Source organism: Peromyscus eremicus, chromosome 1 (genome assembly GCF_949786415.1).
Source record: "Peromyscus eremicus chromosome 1, PerEre_H2_v1, whole genome shotgun sequence".
Classification (NCBI taxonomy): Eukaryota; Metazoa; Chordata; class Mammalia; order Rodentia; family Cricetidae; genus Peromyscus; species Peromyscus eremicus.
In genome coordinates, this window is record NC_081416.1 from 102,539,453 (window position 1) to 102,561,726 (window position 22,274).

At 39.8% G+C, this 22,274-nt stretch overlaps 1 protein-coding gene and 1 pseudogene across 2 annotated transcripts in view; one reads left to right on the forward strand and one right to left on the reverse strand.

Annotated features, from left to right (window-relative positions):
- Nucleotides 1–22,274, reverse strand: part of Pak1 (p21 (RAC1) activated kinase 1) — a 120,107-nt gene that overhangs the window by 70,328 nt on the left and 27,505 nt on the right. The window lies entirely within an intron of this gene.
- LOC131917253 (UPF0729 protein C18orf32 homolog) lies at nt 8,820–9,088 on the forward strand (annotated as a pseudogene).

Here is a 22,274-nt window from a genome sequence, read left to right on the forward strand (position 1 = left end):
AATAGTGGCTCTCAAAATACTTTAAGCAGTATGGAAGCACAAGACCAAAAACCACACAAACTGGAGGCATTATGCTACCAATTTTAAAACTATATTATAAAACTTTGTATGATGGCACACGCCTATAATCCCAGCAATCAGGAAGCTGTGTGGTGGCACACAACCATAATCCCAACACATGGAAGGTGGAGGCAGGAGGACCATCAATGACATCCCTGGCTATACAGTAGGTTTGGGGTCAGCTTCAGATTCAAGAAACCATCAATAAATAAACAAGCAAAAGGAGACCAATGAAAAAAGTAAAATCTATTTGGCAACAGCCAGTCACAGAGTTACATAAATTAACAACAAAGCCAAGAAGAGCGGAGAAGGGAAACACAAATTACATTTGGAAAATGAGGAAAAGCCTCCTGGAAAAGGCAGTATTTTGGCTGAGTGTTTATCACAGCTTGGATCTAGAATTTACCCAACGGTCCCTGTGTTTGAGGCCTGGTCCCCAGCTTGGTGCTATTGGGATGCAGTGAGACTTAGAAAAGGTAGGACCTAGTAGGATCTCTTAATGGCATGAGAGATGTGCTCTTGAAGGAGATAATGGGATCCCAGTCCATTTTTTCTTCCTCGCTTATGCTTCCTAGCCATGAAGAGAATGGCTTTGCTCTACAATGCACTCCCTGGCATGGTGTGCTCCCTCACCACAGGTTCAAAAGGAACAAAACTTCAAAACTCTAAGCCAAGATAAACTTTTCTCTTTAGAAATTATTTCAGGTATATGTTAAAGGAAAGCTGACCATCCAGTATTAATGAAGAGGTAGAATTTTCATAGACAAAGGTACTGAGATTATCTATAAGACCCCAAAGAGAAGAGCATGACCTGTTTAGGAAATAGTCTGATCATTCATGGAAACAATAGTGTCATCATTCAGTCACCATTCAAGAATATGTTCTATACACCAGATACAGTGCTATGTATGCAAAGATCACAAGACCTAGTTCTTACTCTCCAGCAGCAAATAATTGTTAGGACAGGAGACAAAACAGTGTCATCAGGTATACCATGTCCAAAGTCTCTTCCTCTTTCAGTTATCTCTCTACTGCAATAAGAGGCATCTTTGTTCTTTTAGTTACTATGTTGATGTTCTCATTGCTGCAACCAAATACCTGACAAGAAGCAACTTAGAGGAGGAAGGCCTTATTTTAGCTCACAGTTTCAAAATGCAGGCGGCATGGAAGCTAGGGCTCCAGCCTTGGCTGTCAGAGCTTGCAGCTGGTCCCATCTCAGAGAACAGTCACATTGCAGCAGCAAACAGGAAGCACTAAACCTTGTGGAAGAGCATACTGGTAGTATAATATGCTGAAGAGGTGGAGGGAAGAGGATCATAAGGCTGAAACCAGGGCCAGGCTATAAACTGTAAACCTGCCCCTAGTGACCTATCTCAGCTAGGCCTCATCTCTTAAAGGTTCCACAACCTCCCAAAACAGTGCTACCAGCTGAGAACCAAGGGTCCACTGAGGCTATGGGAAATATTTCATATTCAATTCATGAATTTACTAAGCCAAAAGTCTGATTCATCTATGACCCCACTTTTACTATATAAAATCCAACCCTATCAACTAATGCTGAGAACAGAAGAAACAGTCTTCCTTGGGGAAGAGCACATCAATTGGTGGGCCCTGAAAACATACATACAGGTAACATTAAACAGACTGAGCAGGTTGTATTTTTTGTCAGGAAGAACCTAAAAAACTGGACTAAGAAAGAATTGTGCAAAAAATGTCATAAGTAGTTTTTTCCTCATTGTGTCATAGAAGTCACCTTGTGCCCTCTTACCAAAGAGCAGAAAGTGAGGAATAAAGGAATGGAGAATTCTGCAAAACTATTGCAATAATCACAGGATCAAGTAATGAAATAGAAAGTCTCTGAAGTTATAACCATCAGGAAAGATGCAGCAACAAAATGCTTTCTGACCCATTACTGTCCATTTTGCCTGTTCTTAGGCACCACTGAAATATCATCATTACCTCTATGATGGCTTCCCCTCAAACAGAACAGTTACTTCTATTTATGGTCCTTAGAAAAGTCTACCCAAGGAATCATTCTGACTTACTAAATGTCTTGTTAATACTTTTTCTCACCTCTAGGTTAAAAAGACACTTCATCTCTTCATTTAATACTCTACCCCCGGCCCAGAATTTGGCAGCTCCAGTAAAACACAGACACTACCATGCATTACTATGGAATGATACAGACTACAAATACTTTTTTTTCCTCAGGCAGGTTGTCTTAGGGTTTCACTGCTGTAAATAGATACCATGTACACAGCAACTCTTATAAAGAAAACCGTTTACTTGGAGCTGGCTTACAATTCAGAGGTTTAGTCCATTATCATCATGGTCAGAAGCATGGTGGCAAGGTTCTGGTGAGGTAGCTGAGAGTTCTACATCTGGATCAGCAGGCAGCAGGAAGAGAAAGTGAGCTACTAGGTCTGGCTTGAGCTTCTGAAATCTCAAAGCCCACCCCAGTGACACACTTCCTCCAACAAGGTCACACCTACTTCAACAAGGCCACATCTTCAATAATGTCACTCCCTATGAATCCATGGGAGCCATTTTCATTCACACTACCACATAGGTTCTTGTTATGTAACCCAAGCTGACCTTAAACTCTCAATCCTCCACTTCTCAGGTGCTGAGATTACAGGCATGCTCCACCACAGCTGGCAAAACAGTAATGCATAACCAGTAGAACATGCCCTTCACATTTTTAATTTTGATCTTTCACAGGTTATTATGTAGTATGACATCTTGTGCTGTCCAAGGCAACATGTGATCACAAGAATAAACAACTGATATTGTACAGTGCACTGTGATGCTAATCTATTATATTCAGTAAGTTTGATGCATTAATATGTTTTTTGGGGGGTTGGTTTTGTTGTTGTTGTTGTTTTATTTTTGGTTTTCAAGAAAGGGTTTCATTCTGTAACAGTTCTGGCTGTTCTGGAACTTGATTTGTAAACCAGGCTGGCCTCAAACTCACAGAAATCCACCTGCCTCTGCCTCTCAAGTGCTGGGACTAAAGATGTGTGCCACCACCACTTGGCTAAATGTGCTTTTAGTTTACAATGTTTTCTATTTAAAATGGCTTTATGGTGGAGCAAGCCTGTAAATAAGTCCAAAACTCAGGAGTTCAGAGTCATCCTTGGCTACATGAGTTTGAGAACTTTTTAGATTACATGATGCCCTGCCCCCCAAAAGACAAACAAACAAAGGCAAAGATGAAGAAAGGGAAAGAGGGAGGGAAGGAACTCAGCAGATGGCTTCTGCTTTGCAAGCCTGAGAACCTGAGTTCAGATTCCCAGAACTCACATGAGAAAAGATGGATGCAGTAGCATGATGCAGTAGCATACACATCTGTAAACCCAGGATGACCCAACAGGGAAAATGAGATAGAGAGACAAAGGAATTCAGAAGCTCACTAGCCAGCTAACCTGTCCTGTGCAACAGTAAACAAGAGAGGCCATATCTCAAAACAAAGTGAAATGGGGACTGACAACTGAGGTTGTCCTCTGACCTCCACAGCATACACACACACACACACCCCAAAAAGATCTGAAATAAATAAATACAATTTGATGGCTTTAATGGCGACATATGCCCTTCACTTTAAGTTGAAGAGCATCTATACGCTTTCCCAGCCTCCCTTAAGGTCTAATGTGCTCATATGACACAGTTCTAGCCAGGAAGCTTTTTAAGAATTCACAGGAAATGGTTATTTTTCATTGTAAAATAGGACATAGAAGTGGTGCTAGTTCCTCCTTTGCCTCATTCTGCCTCTCCCTAGTTCTTCCTTCCTCAAACATGCTTTGTGGAGTTCCAAGATGTCACAGCACAAGGCCTAAAACAAATACTCTCCAGTTAGCGAAGTAAAGAAAGACAAAACATCTGTTTTCCAAGTGCGGGCGTATCTGAGCCCATTCCAGCCATCAATCACCTTCCACCTTGAGTAAAGAAATTTAATTTTTACATTTCAGATTACTGTTAGGTTTCCTACTAGATACAGCTGAAAATACTGCTGATGTAAAATACAGAAAAATACAGAAAAATCATGAGAAAAAAATTATTCTTAGTAGTCAGAAACACCAATTCCTTATTAACCATTTGTCCCTTACTTATTACTGTTATTATTATTGTTTGTCACCACTGGTCCCTAACCATAAGTGAATTCTTCTTATTACCACTAGATTACAGAAGTTATGAGTAAATATGAAAGGACTAATAAACACACTTTATAATTTTTTATACTCCCAATAAGTCCTTTTAAAAAATTTCAGAAAAATAAACATTAACACCTATTTTTAAAATGACTTTCAGGATATTTATGCATATAAAATACATATAACATATTTATATGTAACATAAAATATTACTCAGGTAATAAAAAGAAAACTGTAGCATACTACCAACATCTCATGCTAAAACCAGCCATTACAATTCAGGGCCAAATTCTGCTCTGAAGAGACTGGAAGTCAAGCCAAACACTCACTGATGATAAAGCAAACAGTGTTCTGTTAAGAGACAAATATTGTCCACTAAAGCAGGAGCTGGGAATTGTTTTGCAAATAGTCAAATATTTTAGGCTTTGAAGGTTGTATCATCTCTGTCTCAACTACTCAACTCTACTTTCTTAGCATAAAGGTAGCCACAAACAATATATAAATGAACAATGTAGCTGTAATTCAATAAAACTTTTACTACAAAACCAGGAAACATGTCAGATGTGTCCCAGAGGCAGCAGCCAAGGATTCTTTAAGTACTAGGCCTAGATGATTAAGTAGAACATGAACTTACTTATATTGGGTGGCTCACAAGCTACAGAATGAAGGGAGAAAAGGGCTTGAAGCTAAACTTTCAGGACAAAGCACAAAGTTGCACTGAAGAACTAGTCCAGTGAAGAAATTGCTGCAGCTCCTTCAGCTCATTAGATGCCAGAATTAGTTCCACAGCTTCATCTTCACTACCACAGCCACAAGCACTGATGCCAGAAATGTAACCTTACAAGTAATGCTCCTGCCTCAACCTCTAGAAGAAATTTAGCACCCATTACTTTCTCACTTAGGTCTTCAAGTTCTAAATGTGTGGTGTAGGCATATTATACTAATAAAACCTAGGTCACTGCACACACACACACACACACACACACACACACACACACACGAATAAATGAACATATATTTTTAAAATTAAAAACTCCACTTTAGGGGCTGGGAAGCTGACTCAGTAAAGTGTTGATGTAAAACACAAATGCAGCACCATATACGCATCTGTAATCACAGCACTAGAGGCTGGTGAGGGACAGAGACAGGTAGATCCCTGGAGCTCACTGGCCAATCAATCTAGTCAAATGAAGAGCTCTACCTTAAGTGGGAGACAGTCTATTTAAGATAGACACCAATTAAGGGAGATTCAACAACTACCTCTGACCTCCACACTCACTCAAGCGCATGTCCATTTATACACACAAATGTACAGGCACATACACACACATTAGCTTTATTATCTCCACTTTACAAATGAGAAAAACAAGACACAGAAAGCTTAACACTTGACAGAGACAATAAACCCAATAACACCACAGCTTGAAATAGAATCTGCTCCATCATCTTATATAGATTTATATGCTACTTCCCAATTTCTAAAACCAAGCTTTATTCCTCTTTACATTCAAATATCACCAGGAAGCCATCTTGAATAAAGAACATATTCTTATTCCTTAGGATGAATCATAATAAAAGCTAGCCATGTAGTAAATATAAACATCTTGACTCCATTCCTGTGGAGACAGAAATTTCCTAATCTCAATTTTAAAATTATTTAATAATAATAATAAAAACTTGACTGAGAGGCCAGGCATCGTGGTGTATGCCTTTAATCCCAGCACTCAGGAGGCAGAGGCAGGTGGATCTCTGTGAGTTTAAAGCCAGCTTTGTTTCCTCAGTAAGTTCCAGACCAGCCAGGAGTTAAGACCCTGTCCAAAAAAAAAAAAAAAAAAAAAAAGTGGTAATACAAATGTGAACAATCCTTTCTTTTTTTTTTTTTTTTTTTTTTTTTTTGGTTTTTCAAGACCGGGTTTCTCTGTTTAGTCCTTGCTGTCCTGGAACTCACTTTGTAGACCAGGCTGGCCTTGAACTCAGAGAGAACAATCCATTCTTTACTAATCACTGCTATTATCACAAACCATCAACTAATAGACAGATCCAAAAGGTCCCAACTTGGGATAGAAAAGATAAAGGCCTAAAGGAATGGATTCACAAATCAGAGAGGTTCAACATGCTGCTATGGTTTGAACAAGTGAGTAAACCAATAAACCCTAAAAACGCAGTTCTCTCTATCTTCTTTCCCAGACAACTCCACTGGCCTACAAGAAACTCAGCCTAGATTGTTTCCTTTCTCCATACAGGTCCCATACAAACCAGAACAATGCCAACTAAGTCACTGGGAAAGTCTAAAGCCCTCCTTTACCTTAATGCCTCTGCAGACAGACTGAATGGTAGACATGCTTTCAGGTGTGTCACATGGTGACATAATGTGCACCTTCAGGCAAAGTGGGACAGACATCCTTGGTTTTGCAGCTTAAAATACCCATATGCTTGTGGCCAGGAATTCTCTTCTTTAGGATGATAGTGTGGGAGGGGGGTGTAAAGGATGCATTTAGAATTTACAAAGGTAGGGAATAGTGTGAATATGTAATCTCGGAAGGAGCTCTGGCACAAGATAGACATTTAGACCCTGTAGTGCCCAGGGTCTAAACCTGTTCCTGTACTTAGAGCTTCTCATAGCTTGGTGAGGGATAAGAATGGTTTTCAAATGAAAGCATCTGCTGGATGCAGTGCCTGTATTGCGCACACTGAAGGAGCAGCCAAGTAATCAGAGGCAACACAGATGTGCAGAATTAATCACAAAAACATGAAGAATGTAGAAAGTACTTCAGCACACATGTGAAACAGGACATTAATTCTGACTACGAAAAGTAGAAAGGCTTTATCAAGTATTTCCTTCCCCTCAGAATATCCTCCTTGTAGTACTAAGATTCAAATTAGCCAGACAAAATAGTCTGTGATAATTTCAAAGAAAAGTTTGATGAAAAGTAAAACAGTGATGAGGATCTGAAGCACAGGAGTTGCTGTGGATAGTGAATGAGTTATTACTCTAGGATCACACAGCCACATAATAATGTTAAGAGTAAGGCTGAGGCTAGACTCTAAGCCCCTTATTTCAATAGTTCTAAACCTATGGGTTGCAATCCCTTTGGGGGTCAAATGACTCTTTCACAGAGATTGCCTAAGACCATCGGAAAACACAGATATTTGCATTACAATTCATAACAGTAGCAAAATTACAGTTATGAAGTAGCAACAAAAATAATTTTATGGTTGGGGTCACCACAAACATGAGGAGCTATATTAAAGAGTTAAAGCATTAGGAAGGTTGAGAATCACTGCTTATTCCCTTTATGCTATATAGAGCTTATGGGATACTAAGAAAAATCCTTTTGTAAAGATGATAAGCTTAAACATCTGGTACTGACTAAACATCAGGGTTATATAGAAGAAAAGAGCAGGTGATACAGCTTCAACTGAGTCAAAGAATCTTCTAAACTAGTTTTTTGGTGAGCTTTACAAGATACTAGTTTCTTTTGGCATTTGGTGAGGAAGAACTTAGCAAGAGGTTCTCCTATTTCAGTAGAAAAAAGATTCACCTATTAGGTACAAAGCCTGATGACCCTAAACTTCCCTTCTACACTGGGACATAGCTCTGTCATTCTAAAGATCCTTGTTCTCATTTCAGTCCAGTCCTTTGAGTGTCCAAACAATGAGTGACTAAATTAGTCTCAGACCTACTGTCTCCTCCAGTGTTCAGAAATGTTTAGGCTGTGGAGACAACCTAGAACTGTCAACAAGAGCAAATTTTATCCTTCCTTAAAAAGGACCCATATTACCCACAATGTCAAGACCTTTTTTCCAAAGGGAGAGCGCACCAGAGGGAAAGATCTCTTTAACAAAAGGAAATAAAATAAAATAGAAAAAACACAGACTTTGAAGTTGAATCCAGTTTTGATTCCTGACTCTGTCCTTTGAGCTGGTTATGTGTTTCTCTGATCTGGACATTTTAGTCTTTCAAATGAGGATAAATAACTATTGTGAAGTGTCGAAAAAATCATGTTTAAAATATGAAGAATACAGTGAAGACCTGAAATATTCAAGTCCCCAACTGCCACATAAGGAGCCAGGTCTATGACTCCAGGGATGAAGGGAGGAAGGAAGGACGACTGCTGGGGCTTTCTGGCCAGTAGCCTAGCCAACAACAAGAACAAAACCAGGGTAGCCTCAGGTTTAGTAAGAGTCCTCTGCTGTGCAATAATCTTTTTGTACACTGTGAAGATTTGTCACTCAGACTGGCTGAAGAGCCAATAGCTAGGCAGGATTTTGGGGGCAGAGGACACTGGGAAGAAGGGCAGAGACGCCAGGAGTCACCAGCAGATGAAGAGGAAGCAGCATGGCAGTACAGAGTAAAGGTAACTGAGCCTTTAGAATAAAGATATGGGTTAGCGTAAGCTTTTGGTGGAGTTGGGTCTCTGTCAGCGATGCTGTCCGGGGGCTCAGTGTCCAGGACAGTGCCGTGTGGTGTGCCAGTAGCCTGCCCTCGCCACACATCTGGGCACCAGTCTTCGTCCATCGACCTCGGTGTCTTCCTTCCTCCCTTTGCTAGCAGCGGTTTGGTTCTCATCTTTGGAACCACACATTTAGGAACTCAAGCCTGGGACAATGGTGTGAATTACTTGTATCATCATTCCAGTTCTGCTCTGGATCTTCAAAAAATTCCTGAAGTCATATATATGCCCTCTGGTTTCCCCTGTTGTCAGCAGTATATGGCCTAAAAAAGCTATACAAGAATCCAACGCTAAAAATACAGGCAAAGTAGACTGCAAGGGTGCAGATACCATTGGATTACCCACAAAAGGACCAACAGAAGTCTCTGATAAAAATAAAGACTAGTGTGGTTTTTCTGAAAGCCCCTAGCTGTTTCAAATGGACCCAATAATATGAAGCACCTTCTTTGTCTCTTGCCTTTTTTCTCTGAGACCAAGATTCTAGATAAGCAGTTTAGCTAGCTTATCTAGACATGGTATTTATATTTAAAGTGTAAGTAGTTATATTTAATGACCTCACCCTGAGTTTCTGTTTCATTAAGGTAGCTTTCATTTCTGTTATTCCATTTTACTAATATGAATAAATAGAAGGTTTATGTGAGCAGACACCCAGAACTTGAAGTCCTTGGGCCTTTGCATTGATTCTCATGATTCTGACTGCTGTTTTCACTTCCTGTGGGCTCTTGTGACTTGAGTGGGATGAGTCTTACTGTAAAACAGTCGATGGAATGAAGTGTGAAAGATGTAATTACTGTCCAGCATAGTGGAGAGCTGATCCTTAGGAATAGTTATTGCTCCAAGTTAACTGGAAAAAGAAGGAACTAGGGGAAGCTTCTTTTAAATGTAACATCAACATCAATGTCAATCAAATAAGTTCTAATTCTGCTGTACTTCTATTCCTACAAATGCATTAAACATTCAGTTTAACTTGTTAAAAAAAAAGATATGGGTTAAGTTGTAAGAGCTAGTTAGTAACAAGTCTAAGCTATCGTCTGAGCTTTCATAAACAATAAGAAGTCTCCATGTGGTTATTTGGGAGCTGGCTGGTGGGACAAAAAGGGTCCTACTACAGTCCTTGTCTCATAGGAATATAGCAGAGCAAAAAAGAGTATCTGACATCCTCATGTGGCCTCCATGCATGCACCTACATATGTATACCTATAACACACAAACAAAGATTACATATTGTATGACTTCACTTACAGGCAATGTCAAAAGTAAATCAAATCTACAAAAATAAAAGAGACTGAGAGTGAATGCTAATGGGTTTCTCATAAGATGGCCAAATATTCTAAAACTAGGTTGTAGTATTGGTTGTACTAACAACTCTGAATAAACTAAAATAACACTGAATTGTATATGCTTTATATGAATTTTATGGTATGTGAATTCTATTTAATAAAGCTGTTAGAGGTTGGGGATATGGCTCAGTTGGTAGAGTACTTACTTGCCTAGCATACATGTGTGGTGATATTGTATTCCCCAAAATATTGTGTACCCTAATAAACTTATCTGGGGTCAGAGAACAAAACAGCCACTAGATATAGAAGCCAGAAAATGGTGGCACAAATGCCTTTAATCCTAGCATTCTAGAGGCAGAGATTTGTCTGGATCTCTGTGAGTTCAAAGCCACACTGGAAACAGCCAGGCATGGTAACAAGAGCCTTTAATCCCAGGAAGTGATAGCCAGAAGCAGAAAGGTATTTAAGGTGTGAGGACAAGGAACTAGAGCTGGTTAAGCTTTTAGGCTTTTAGCAGCAGTTCAGCTGAGATCCATTTGGATGAGGACTCAAAGGCTTCCAGTCTGAGGAAACAGGATCAGCTGAGGAATTGGCGAGGTGAGGTAGCTGTAGCCTGTTCTGTCTCTCTGATCTTCCAGCATTGACCCCAATACCTAGCTCGGGTTTGTTTTTATTAACAAGACCTTCTAACAATTCATGTTACATACATGAATGAAATCCTGGGTTCCATCCTCAGAACTGCACAAAACCATACTTGATGACATATTCTTAAAATCCCAGCACTTACAAAGTAGAGGCAAGAGGATCAGAAACTCAAAGTCATTCTGGTCTAGAGAGTTGAGGCCACCCTGGACTCTAGGAGATCCTATCTCAAAAAATAAACAAAAATAAAATAAAGCTATTTAACATAACACAGACAAAGCTGTGGTAAAGAAGCAAAACACCTACTGGACTTAACAAGTAGGCCTCGGTTAAAAGCCCTGACTCTACCACTCACTGCCTATATAATCATGACTTCTCATTGGACCTCAGCTTCTTTACCTGTAAAATATGGATATAAAAGGAACTCATACTTTTACAAAATAGCTAGACGATTGGGTCAAACAAACAAACAAATATGAAAATACTTTACATACAGTTAAATTATCTGAGACACTTATTTTTCTTGATAGGCATTCCTTGCCACTAGTATCAATAACCAAAACCACTGAAACTAACAGACAAAAACATTTTCCTTATTTTACTTAAGTAGCTTTGTGATTTTTCTCCATAAGCTAGAGAAAATGGGCAGCTCTCCAAATTTACTATGAAGAGTAAGAAAGCTTTAAGTGTATGTATAGAGGTACTCAGCCCTGACCACATTCCCCCTTGCCAACAAAAAAGGTTACCCTTTACCCAGGTGTGGTGGTGAGTGTCTTTAATCCCAGCATTTAGAAGGTGGAGGCAGGCAGATCTTTGTGAGTTAGAGGCTAGCCTGGTCAACACGGCAAGTTCCAGACCAGCCAAGGGTACACGTCTATCTTTTTTAAAAAAGCCTTCTTCCCTATAAACTAACTTTCTATTTTAGCTGGTAAGCTTTGACCACCATGTCATCACTGAAATAGGAAGCAGTTGTCAAGAATAGTAGCTGTAACATGACTTCTAGTTCTGGGTTGGCAGAAACAGCACAGCCACCCTGGTTCTTCAGAGACATTTATTCAGTGGTCACAGACTATATAAAAGGACATTATTTATGAGCAAACAAAAATGGAAAAGAGAAAAAGAACAGCTGTTTAGCACTTTTGTTAAAGGAAGAAAACTAAGGAACTTGATAAGGCAACAGCACGAAATCATTTAGCCCTAGTCATGACAAGTATACAAAAAACAAGCAGCATTCGGTTTATAAAGAATTCAGGGCCTGAGGACAGAAAAAAATCAGAACTTATCCGAAACTACTATCAAAATGCTACATAATCTTGACTAAATCAACCTCTGTCAATCACTTTCCTTCCCATGTGCTTTCTGACAATTCAGTATTTTCACAAATAAGACAACTACTGTATGCAAAAGTCTATGTTTAACAAAACCATCTCTATGCTCATGGACTTTACAAGACAGAATACTCAAGCTGGATATTTTAAAAAATGAAATAAACACTCCAATTATAATATAATTGCAACCTGTGTTCCACAGCCAATGCAAATCGGTAAGATGTAGAAATTTTACCAACAAATCCCAGATTACAAACCAGAAGTAGCTTCTCTCAGCTCACCTTCTAACACAAACAGGGGCTCAGTATTTCTTTGTCACCTTACTACCCAGTTCAGCTGAAGGCATTATGGTCGATCCTTAAAGACAAGACAGACAAGCCAGCTCCAGCAACTCCATGTACCTACACAGCCCTCTTTTCTCTGTTTCTGTTTTGTTTTGTTTTTCTGAGACAGGGTTTCTCTGTGGAACCCTGACTTTCCTGGAACTCAATCTGTAGACCAGGCTGGCCTCGAACTCAGAGATCAGCACTTTAATCCAGAATGCTGGAATTAAAGGCATATGCCATAATCTCCCACTTCTTTCTCACTTTCTTAAACCACAAAATGGAGATAATACTGATACTTCCCAGTATTGTTTGGAGTTTTTTTTAAAAAATGGAGAAAAGTACTCTGAAAAGCTCACAAACAAAAAATGTTTTATTAGGTAAACAAGACTAAAGCCTTAAAAAGAAAGAAATCAAGCCTTTACCCCAGCGTGTTATCAATGCTTAGCAACAGATATCCAATAAAATGTATAAACCCATGACAATATCAGAACTACCTCACGGTAGTTAAACAGTATAAGGGTTAAATCAAATAATATACAGGTAAGGGACTTAAAGCAGTCCCTAACAACATATACTTGTAACAACATTAGCACCTATTAATTCATTTAACCTTTCTTTCTCTCCATTTTCTGATCTATAAAACTGTGATAACAGTACTTAACTCAAAATTATTAAAACAAGCTATTTTACTCAAGGCTTAGAACAGTGGCTGGCACATTTTATATTATATAGAATATTATAGGAGATCATATCAATATTAGCTTTATCTTCTAGCTATCCTCATAACTTACATACAAAAAGTACTGAGTCTCAGTTACAGTTGATTTTTCCCCCACAATGACATTTAGCGTTATCTAGACATTTCTGATCAGGGTGACTTTGTGGGGTAAGGAGTGTATTAGCTTCTAGTAGACAGATGACAAGGGCATTGCTAAACATCTTATAACAGAACTGGGGTGATGGCTCATTGTGAAAAGAGCTTTCCACACAAGTACAAGGACCTAAGTTCAGATCCCCAACACCCAGGTAAGGGCAAGACATAGTAGCACAAACCTGTAATCCCAGAACTGGGTAAACACAGACAGAGAAACCCCTATAGTTTACTGGTTCTAGGTTCAGTGAAAGACCTTGTCTCAAAAAATAAGATGGGTGGGGCTGGAGAGATGTTCAGCCATTATGAGTACTTGTTGCTCTTGCGGAGAGGATCCAGGTTCAATTCCCAGCACCCACATATTCCCAGCACAACCATCCATAACCCCAATCCACGGGTTCCAACAAAGACACACACACCTGGTAAACATACAGGCAAGCAAATAAAACACCGTAAGTTTTTGTTTGTCTGTTTTTGGTTTTTGGTTTTTTTAATAAGAAGAGGGGAGAGCAATGGAGGAAGATAGCCGAAGTTGACCGCGGGCCTCCATGTACACACACACAATAAGGACACCTATGCACACACATGAATCTACCACATACACACATACAGAAACATACATACATGCACACGATTTTTATATTCATAAGACTGCGTCACATTCACCCAACAGAGAATTCTATTAGCTGAAATAACAAATCCTGAGGCTGAGAAATGAATATAGTTAAACACAACTGTAAAACCCAGCACTTAGAAGACAGACGAATCATGAGTTCAAGGTCTATATATAAAATAAGTCAAACAGAAGTTCTACCTGCTGCACATCTGTGAACTGTTTTAACACATGAATCTTTGTTCTAGACTTTATTAAATGGGCATAAACATTTTTAGAGCTGCCTTTACCAAAACTCAGAATGGGCAGGAAATTTACAAAAGAACAGAGACCAGTGGGAAAACAGCTATTCTTTTCTCCTGTGCCAGGCTTTTGCTTTTTCCAGGAGCTAACACCAAGATGTGTCTCAGATACTTTGCGAATATTCTCTCTTCTCTTCCCCCTCCTCCTCTCTCCACCACTGAACAGGTTTAAAATCAAGATCTAGTTCCATCATCAAAGGACGGGCACTAGTGGCCTCTTTTCCTCATATTCAGAGTTGCCCTTGAGCTCCAGTCTGGGCTGTGGACCAGAAAAGCTTCCCTACTTACCCAGGGGTCGATTTCATGCAGAACTACACCTACTGCTATTCCTTCTCAAGGTTAGGCAGATATTTTGCTTGAAAAGTTTAGCTTGGGTTGGACAATGTGAACTCATTTCCTTTTCCCAGCTTACAGGAATGAACTGGGCTCAGGGAGGGGCCAAAGGCAAGTTGTAACAGCTTACTTTGGACTTTCTCCCCAGGAAGTGGCTTTGAAGAGAAAAAAAAAGACTGTGGGTATCTTAGGGAGAGAAAATATGGAGAATGGGCTTTAGAGAGTAATCAACCAACACATACAGGTATTTCAAGAACAAATGCCTCACTACAGGGGGCAGGGGGCTATTAAGCGAGTGCTCATTATGTGCCATTCACTGTCATAGCTTACTTCACTCAATATTCACAAGCAGTTTCTGAGGTATATTTACCCTAATTTCAGAGATGAAGACAGTGAGGGTTAGGGAGGTAGTTAACTTGCCTTAGGTCACGCATACAGTAAGTTTCAGGTGAAATGTATTCCTATACTTTTTAGGCACCAGAAAGGTAGGCTGCTGTGATAATTAATTTCATGTGCCAACCTGACTGGCCACAGGCTGCCCAGATTAAACATTATATTATTGGTGTGTATGTGGGTGTTTCAAGATGACATTAACATCTGAATCACTGGGCTCAGCAGAGTGCCCTCTGCACGGTGGATTGGCACTGTCCAATCCTTTCAGGGCCTGCAGGGAACAAAAGGTGAATGAAGGGGGAACTCACCCCTTTTGTTTCCTGCCTGCCAGCCTGAAAGATGTGTCTTCTCTTCTTCTAGGTCTCAGAAAAGGATTTACATCAGCTGCCTTAATTCACAGGCCTTCAGACTCAGACATAAATGTCTGCTTTTCCTAGGTTTCTAGCTTGAAAATAGCATCCTCCATAATTGCAAGAGTCAAAGCCTTATAATAAAGATTTGAGACAGAATGTCCACTAATACTCTTTCAACTACTTTCCTGAACTATTGAAGGGGGTTTTTATTTTTTCTGAGGCATATCTCACTAGGTATCCAGGATGGTCTAGAGTTTACTATGAAGCTCAGGCTGACCTCAAACTCACCGAAATCCTCCTGTCTCAGCCTCCTGAGTGCTTGGGACCATAGGCATACCTAGTGGAGTGTTTTTCATTTATTTATAATAAAATCTTTTGGTTTCTCTGGGAACTTTTTGTTGCTGTTGTTTCTGGAGACAGGGTCTCTCTGTATAGCCCTGGCTGTCCTGGAACTCACTATATAGACCAGGCTGGCCTCAAACTCAGAAATCTGTTTGCCTCTTCTTCCCAGGTGCTGAGATTAAAGGTGTGTGCCACCACTCCTGATTTCCACTGGAAAATTTTTAATGCATAGTTTTAAGCAACAATTTAGCCTTACATAGGCTTATTTGAGGTTTCATTCTAATATTTCCTCATATATGGCTATCTAGCATATAATTCTTATATACTTGTTTCTGATCATCTCCCAAATCCTTAAAATTTAATGTTACCAAAAATCTTAACCTTACTTAGGCATTGATTCACTTAGGTCTGCCATGTGATCAAGGTCACAGAGTTATGAGAGCTACTTAGCCCCAGCTCTTCCCACTTTTAATGAGAATCTCTAACATCTTAAAGAAAAAGGAAAAAGCACTTTCTCCTGGGGTTATTAGGATAAACTTAATGTGGGAAGTTTTAGTCTTTATAAAGATGATAGGATCTCAGTACAGTGGGGGAAGGGAAATACAGTCTGCATGCAGAGGTCAGAGGACAACTCAAGTCACCAGGCTTCTTGGCAGCAAGCAACTTTACCTGCTGAGCCATCTTATCTACCTAATACTTAACTTTTAAAAGACAATTTCTACCTTTTTTGAACATTTATTCTGCTTGCTGTATGTATTACATAGCAAGCAATTCCAGAAGCCTTGTCTTAGCTATGTGTAAATCAAATTTGTTCCAGACTCTGTGACAAAACAAAACTGAGCATGGTGGCTAAACTCTGTAATCACAGCACCTGAGGGGAAAAAAGCCAACCTGGGCTACAGACAGACTACACGGTGAAACTCTGCCTGAAAAAAAAATCAAGAGAGAGAAAAAGAAGGGGAGAGAAGGATGGAGGGAAGAAGGGAAGAAGAAAGGGGTGAATTGGGCAATCTTTTCCCTAAACTAGAGTTTCCTAAACTGTTTTGACACCAACCTACAATAAGAAAACATTTTATATTGAGTTCTAGTACACACCTATGCATGCACATGTACACACACAGATCTAAATGTAAAACTACAACAAAGCTTCATAAAATAATCTTTGCTCATTTGGGAGTAGGGGATGCATACAGGATCTCAGTAGCTCTGTCTGTGAAACTCCTGATTTTTTTTTTTTTTTTTTTGGTTTTTCCAGATAGGGTTTCTTTGTAGTTTTAGAGCCTGTCCTGGAGCTCACTCTGTAGACCAGGCTGGCCTTGAACTCACAGAGATCCACCTGCCTCTGCCTCCTCAGTGCTGGGATTAAGGCATGCGCCACCACTGCCCGGCGAAACTCCTGATTCTTGGGTGTTAGAATTAAAGCACTACAGTTGGCCTTGCTTTATATATATATTTATAGTATAGTATATATAAAAATATATATATATAAATATATAAATATATACTATAATATAAGTATAAATAACTATATAAGTATAAATATAACTATAATTTTATAATTATATAAAATAACTATATAAGTATAAATATATACTATACTATAAATATATATATATGTCTTTTAAAAGTTAAGTATTAGGTAGATAAGATGGCTCAGCAGGTAAAGTTGCTTGCTGCCAAGAAGCCTGGTGACTTGAGTTGTCCTCTGACCTCTGCATGCAGACTGTATTTCCCTTCCCCCACTGTACTGAGATCCTATCATCTTTATAAAGACTAAAACTTCCCACATTAAGTTTATCCTAATAACCCCAGGAGAAAGTGCTTTTTCCTTTTTCTTTAAGATGTTAGAGATTCTCATTAAAAGTGGGAAGAGCTGGGGCTAAGTAGCTCTCATAACTCTGTGACCTTGATCACATGGCAGACCTAAGTGAATCAATGCCTAAGTAAGGTTAAGATTTTTGGTAACATTAAATTTTAAGGATTTGGGAGATGATCAGAAACAAGTATATAAAGGCATGCGCCACCACTGCATGGTGAAACTCCTGATTCTTGGGTGTTAGAATTACAGCACTACAATATATATATCTATATATATTCCTGATGGGTTCTTAAAACCAATCTAGCATTTTAAATCTACAATTTAACAGTTATATTTAATAGTTTGAAACAACACTAACCTTGAGAAACTCACAGATCAAAAAAGATGAAAAGGCATGAACAACAACAAAAATAATTACAATAGTATGTCTAGTATTCTGTTCCAATCTAAGATCCAAGCCAGGTCTGCTGTCCAGATCAAATGTCAAAATTCTTTCAGTACAGCACAGTGCCAATGCATGTAGTAATTTCTATAATGAGGCACACTTCCATGAGAAATAAAAAAAAGTAAGCCGGACAGTAGTGGCACACACCTTTAATCCCAGCACATGGGAGGCAGAAGCAGTATCTCTGAGGCAAGCCTGGTCTATAGGCTACATAGAGAAACTCTGTCTGGGGGCAGGGGGGGAGCGTGGATAAGGGGACAAAGGGGGAAAGAAGTCAAGTGACTGGGAAAAGTAAAGTTCCCTGACATATGACTGGGAAGTTCCCATGTTTTTGCAGAAGTTAAAATACAGTATTTTGTTTATGTCTAAAGCAGTCTAGAAACTCTATTGTGATCCATAAATGCTTGTGGGTGAAATTCTTAACCTTCTCTCCTAAAGTTGAAAAACAGCTTGACGTTTTTAGGATGAAATCTACCTTAGATGGTGTTCTGTTTTGGTGGTGCTGTTTTGTTTTGCTTTGTTCTGCTGTTTTGCAGTACTGGGAATTGAACTCAGGGACTTACACATGCTAAACAAGTGCTCTGAGCTATATCCCCAGCCCTGTTGTGTTTTAATAGAACTTGTCGTTCATTCCTAATAGAAGTCTCAAGGCACACAGGCCACATGGTGCTGAAAGATAGTTTCTCTACAAGAACTGTCCAAGGAAAGAAATCCAAGAATTGCTACTGTAAGCCAGAATTCTAGCCGTTATATCAGAGAATTTCTATACGGCCTTGAGTTATTCATCTACAAAACAGTAGTAAAACTACACAATCAGTAAGCATCTTTATTATTAAGTTGAGGAGGAAAAAACATGAAAAAATAAATTTAGGTAAAACAATCTGTGCAAAGACAAGGATGATCTGAGGTTCTAGAACTAAACTTCTTGATCTCTACATTGCATGATACTTTCAGCTGGAGGCAGAACGGAAAAGTCTCAACCAATGGCCTGCTTAACAAGCATCAGTTCATCTGTCTGAGCCTGTGTTCTCATGTGAGAAGCCAGTGATCAGAAGCCATGGTGGTATAAACTTTCATATTCAGAGACAGAGACAAAATTCCCAGCCATGAAAATGACCACCAATCACAGTACAGTTCTCTGTGGAGAACGTAAGCAGATGCTGGGAACTATGTGGTAACTATCCTACAAAAAGTAATCCCAACATAAGGTAAAGGCTGTGCCAAATGCCTAATTGGGAGTTTTTTTGGGTTTTTTTGGTTTTTTTTTTTTGGTTTTTCGAGACAGGGTTTCTCTGTATAGCTTTGCGCCTTTCCTGGGACTCACTTGGTAGCCCAGGCTGGCCTCGAACTCACAGAGATCCGCCTGGTTCTGCCTCCCGAGTGCTGGGATTAAAGGCGTGCGCCACCACTGCCCGGCTCTAATTGGGAGTTTTAAAATTCTCCACACAATAGTTGAAGGACTAGCCTTTAATAGACAATGCTGGGGATAGGGAAAGACCTAAAGAGTTTTCTGATCCTTTGCATTCCTCTCTTTTGTACTCCCAGGGCATCATGGTTATACTTGTCTTCTCTTTTCAGGGCTCTTTTTTTAAATTATAGGAGAAGAGGGTTAAACTGTCAAGGAAAAGAGCCAGGTATATCTGCAGGTAAGTACCTAGAGCCACACCAGAGAAAACATCTAAACAGAGTAGGAAGATAATACAGTAGGCAGCCGCTGGCCTCTCAGGATCCACAGATGACTAACCCTCAAAACAGAAGTTAGGAACCTAGTATGGATATTTACTAGCTCCAAACACCCATACCACTCTAAACTACCCTAGTCACTGGAGAATGAGGTATTATGAGCTGAGCTGCTTGGTGCCTCTACTAGATGACCTTGAGCCATTCACTGCTTCACTCGGGGCCTGAACAATTCCAAAAACAAACTGCCAATTCAAACTGGAAATGAATGTATCTGACAAGACTACATTTTATCAAGTACTAATTTTGCTACTCCAGCATAAAGTATCTTTAAATTTTTAATTAGCATGTATCCAAAAGTCTCAAAGGTATATGAATGAAAATAGCGAATATTTTACACCTAGTAAGCATTTAGTGTGGGAATAAGTGCAGTGCAGTACCTCATTTTCACCTTTAATCTTCACAGCAATTCCCAGGTTACAAACTGAACAAACTTCTCAAAGTTACACAGGTAAACAGAAGACATGGAATTTCTCCTAGCTCTACTGATTCTAAGTCTAATCCTCCTTCCACCAAACTAGTATTTTCTAGGCTTCTAATGAAGAGGCCTAACTTAACATTAGTGCAGCCATGACAGGCTACAGACTAACAATACTGGGATTAGGCCTCACCATTACAATAACCAGGAAAAGCTACAAACTGTACCCTGTGGGGAACCAATCAGAATTGAGACAAACAAGTACTAAATGCTCTAGAACATAAAGGATAGCTTATATCACTTGTATATAGGTTGCCAGTTTCCTCGCAACAACGCCAGTACCAATCCCTGTTTGACAAGACTTCTGTTGCCCCACTCCTGCCCAATCAGGAGTTCAACCCCCATCTGAATCCAGAATTCCCCTACACCCCCAACCTTTACTCCTTAAAAACCCTGCCTCCACTAATCTCGAGGCTCTCCCTGACCCAACCGCTCTGTTAGAACAGATGGAGAGCCCAAGTGCAAGCATGAAATAAAGGCTCTTTGCTTTTGCATACGAACTCAGACTCCTGATGGTCTCTGGAAAGGGGGGGGGGGGGGGTGTTTCTCATGATGCTGGCATAACATTATTCCAGAAAGAATGTTTACCTGAAAAGTAAGAAAACAGAATGGGGAAGGGGATAACAGCTTAGTTTTACTCAGCTGTTTTCTATAGTAAGGGAAATAACAGTAAGCACCGGAGCCATAAAAAATAAGAGATCTCAGCTGAGGGCAGTGGTGGTACACACCTTTAATCCCATTAATCCCAGCAGAGCTAGGTGTATCTCTGAGTTTGAGAACAGCCTGGTCTATAGAGCTAGTTTCAGGACAGCCAGGGTGTTACAGAGAAAGCCTGTCTCAAACCTCCACCCCCCAAAAAAAGAAAAGAAAAAAGAGATCTAAACAGTTAAAAGCAAGTGTCAACTGAATTCCTCCCTCTTTTGCCCTCCCCTCCCCTACTCCACCTGGAAGGCCTGTTCCATGTCCTCTGTCTTTCCAAGAAGATCTTTATCCCTCAAGACCTAGATTCCCTGAAGAAGCTATATCACTTTAGGGGCAGGAGATACATCCATTGGCAACTAATGCCTGTATCAACAAACACTGTTTAAAATACATTTTTTAAAAGTCTAGGTTTCTTAGGAGTCATCTAGGTGCATTGTTCTATTACTGTATCTTCAAAAATACAGAAAAGAGGGTAACCTCACATCCTTTAGGCTCTTTGCCCATGGCATCAAAAAACCAATCCCTTTCTTCTGAGAACTTTAAGACTGTTAGTCACTACAGCAATCCATTTCCAAGCTTTTTTTTTAAAGCCTCAAAGTTTCTTTCTAATCAGATCTTACAATATCCTCAACATTTAAACAAGCAAAAGTAGAACTACTGTGTCTGAAATGGAGATGGGTAAGTCCACTTCCTCAGCTTCTTCCCACTTCCCAAATTTACCCAGTAACCTGTGAGAGTCTACTGCAAAGCCCTGGCGCTCTAGCTTAATGTCTTGAAGTCAGAGAGAGACTGTGACTTAGACTCACACTGTGAATCAATGCCAAACTGCAATGCAAACCCACACTGACTTCAAGGTCAGTCAGTCTCCATCTCCTCACACTTCTCCTTTAGGATGATCAGAAGATGATGAATGAAACCAGTTTTTAAAAATACCAATTACTGAAGAAAAGTACAGTTCCCTCAGCTAATTTTCTCTACAGTCAAAAAAAAGTTAAAATACTTGTACAAAAGATTTCACCAGACAGTACCAAAGAGCAAAAAAATCGTTGATGCTCCCAACTCCCACTAGTGTCCTGTTTGTTGTTTGTAGAAAGAGGCATAACTGTGTTATTAACTAAGAAAGATCCTCAGTAGATAAATGAGACCCAGGAGGCTTCTGAAGGAGTCCCTGCTCCTTGCATCCCCAGAAACCATCTCTTAAAGACATACAGGAATTCTCTTCATATCTACCAAGCCTAGAAAATGGATCAGAATTGGTGCTTGCTTATAAAGGCTCGCTCGCCGGGCGGTGGTGGCGCACGCCCTTAATCCCAGCACTCGGGAGGCAGAGCCAGGAGGATCTCTGTGAGTTCGAGGCCAGCCTGGGCTACCAAGTGAGTTCCAGGAGAGGCGCAAACCTACACAGAGAACCCTGTCTCGAAAAACCAAAAAAATAAATAAAAATAAAAATAAATAAATAAATAAATAAAGGCTCGCTCCTTTATAAATGTTGTAGATAGCCTGGGTCTCAATGTCAAAAGTAATCTTCACCCACCCAGACAAGGGTTGGCCTGTGTGACTACAATACAACCGAAGTGATGGCATGCCACTGCCAAAGCTAGATAGATGATAACAGGCACTAGGCTTCCGTCTTGATTGTTCT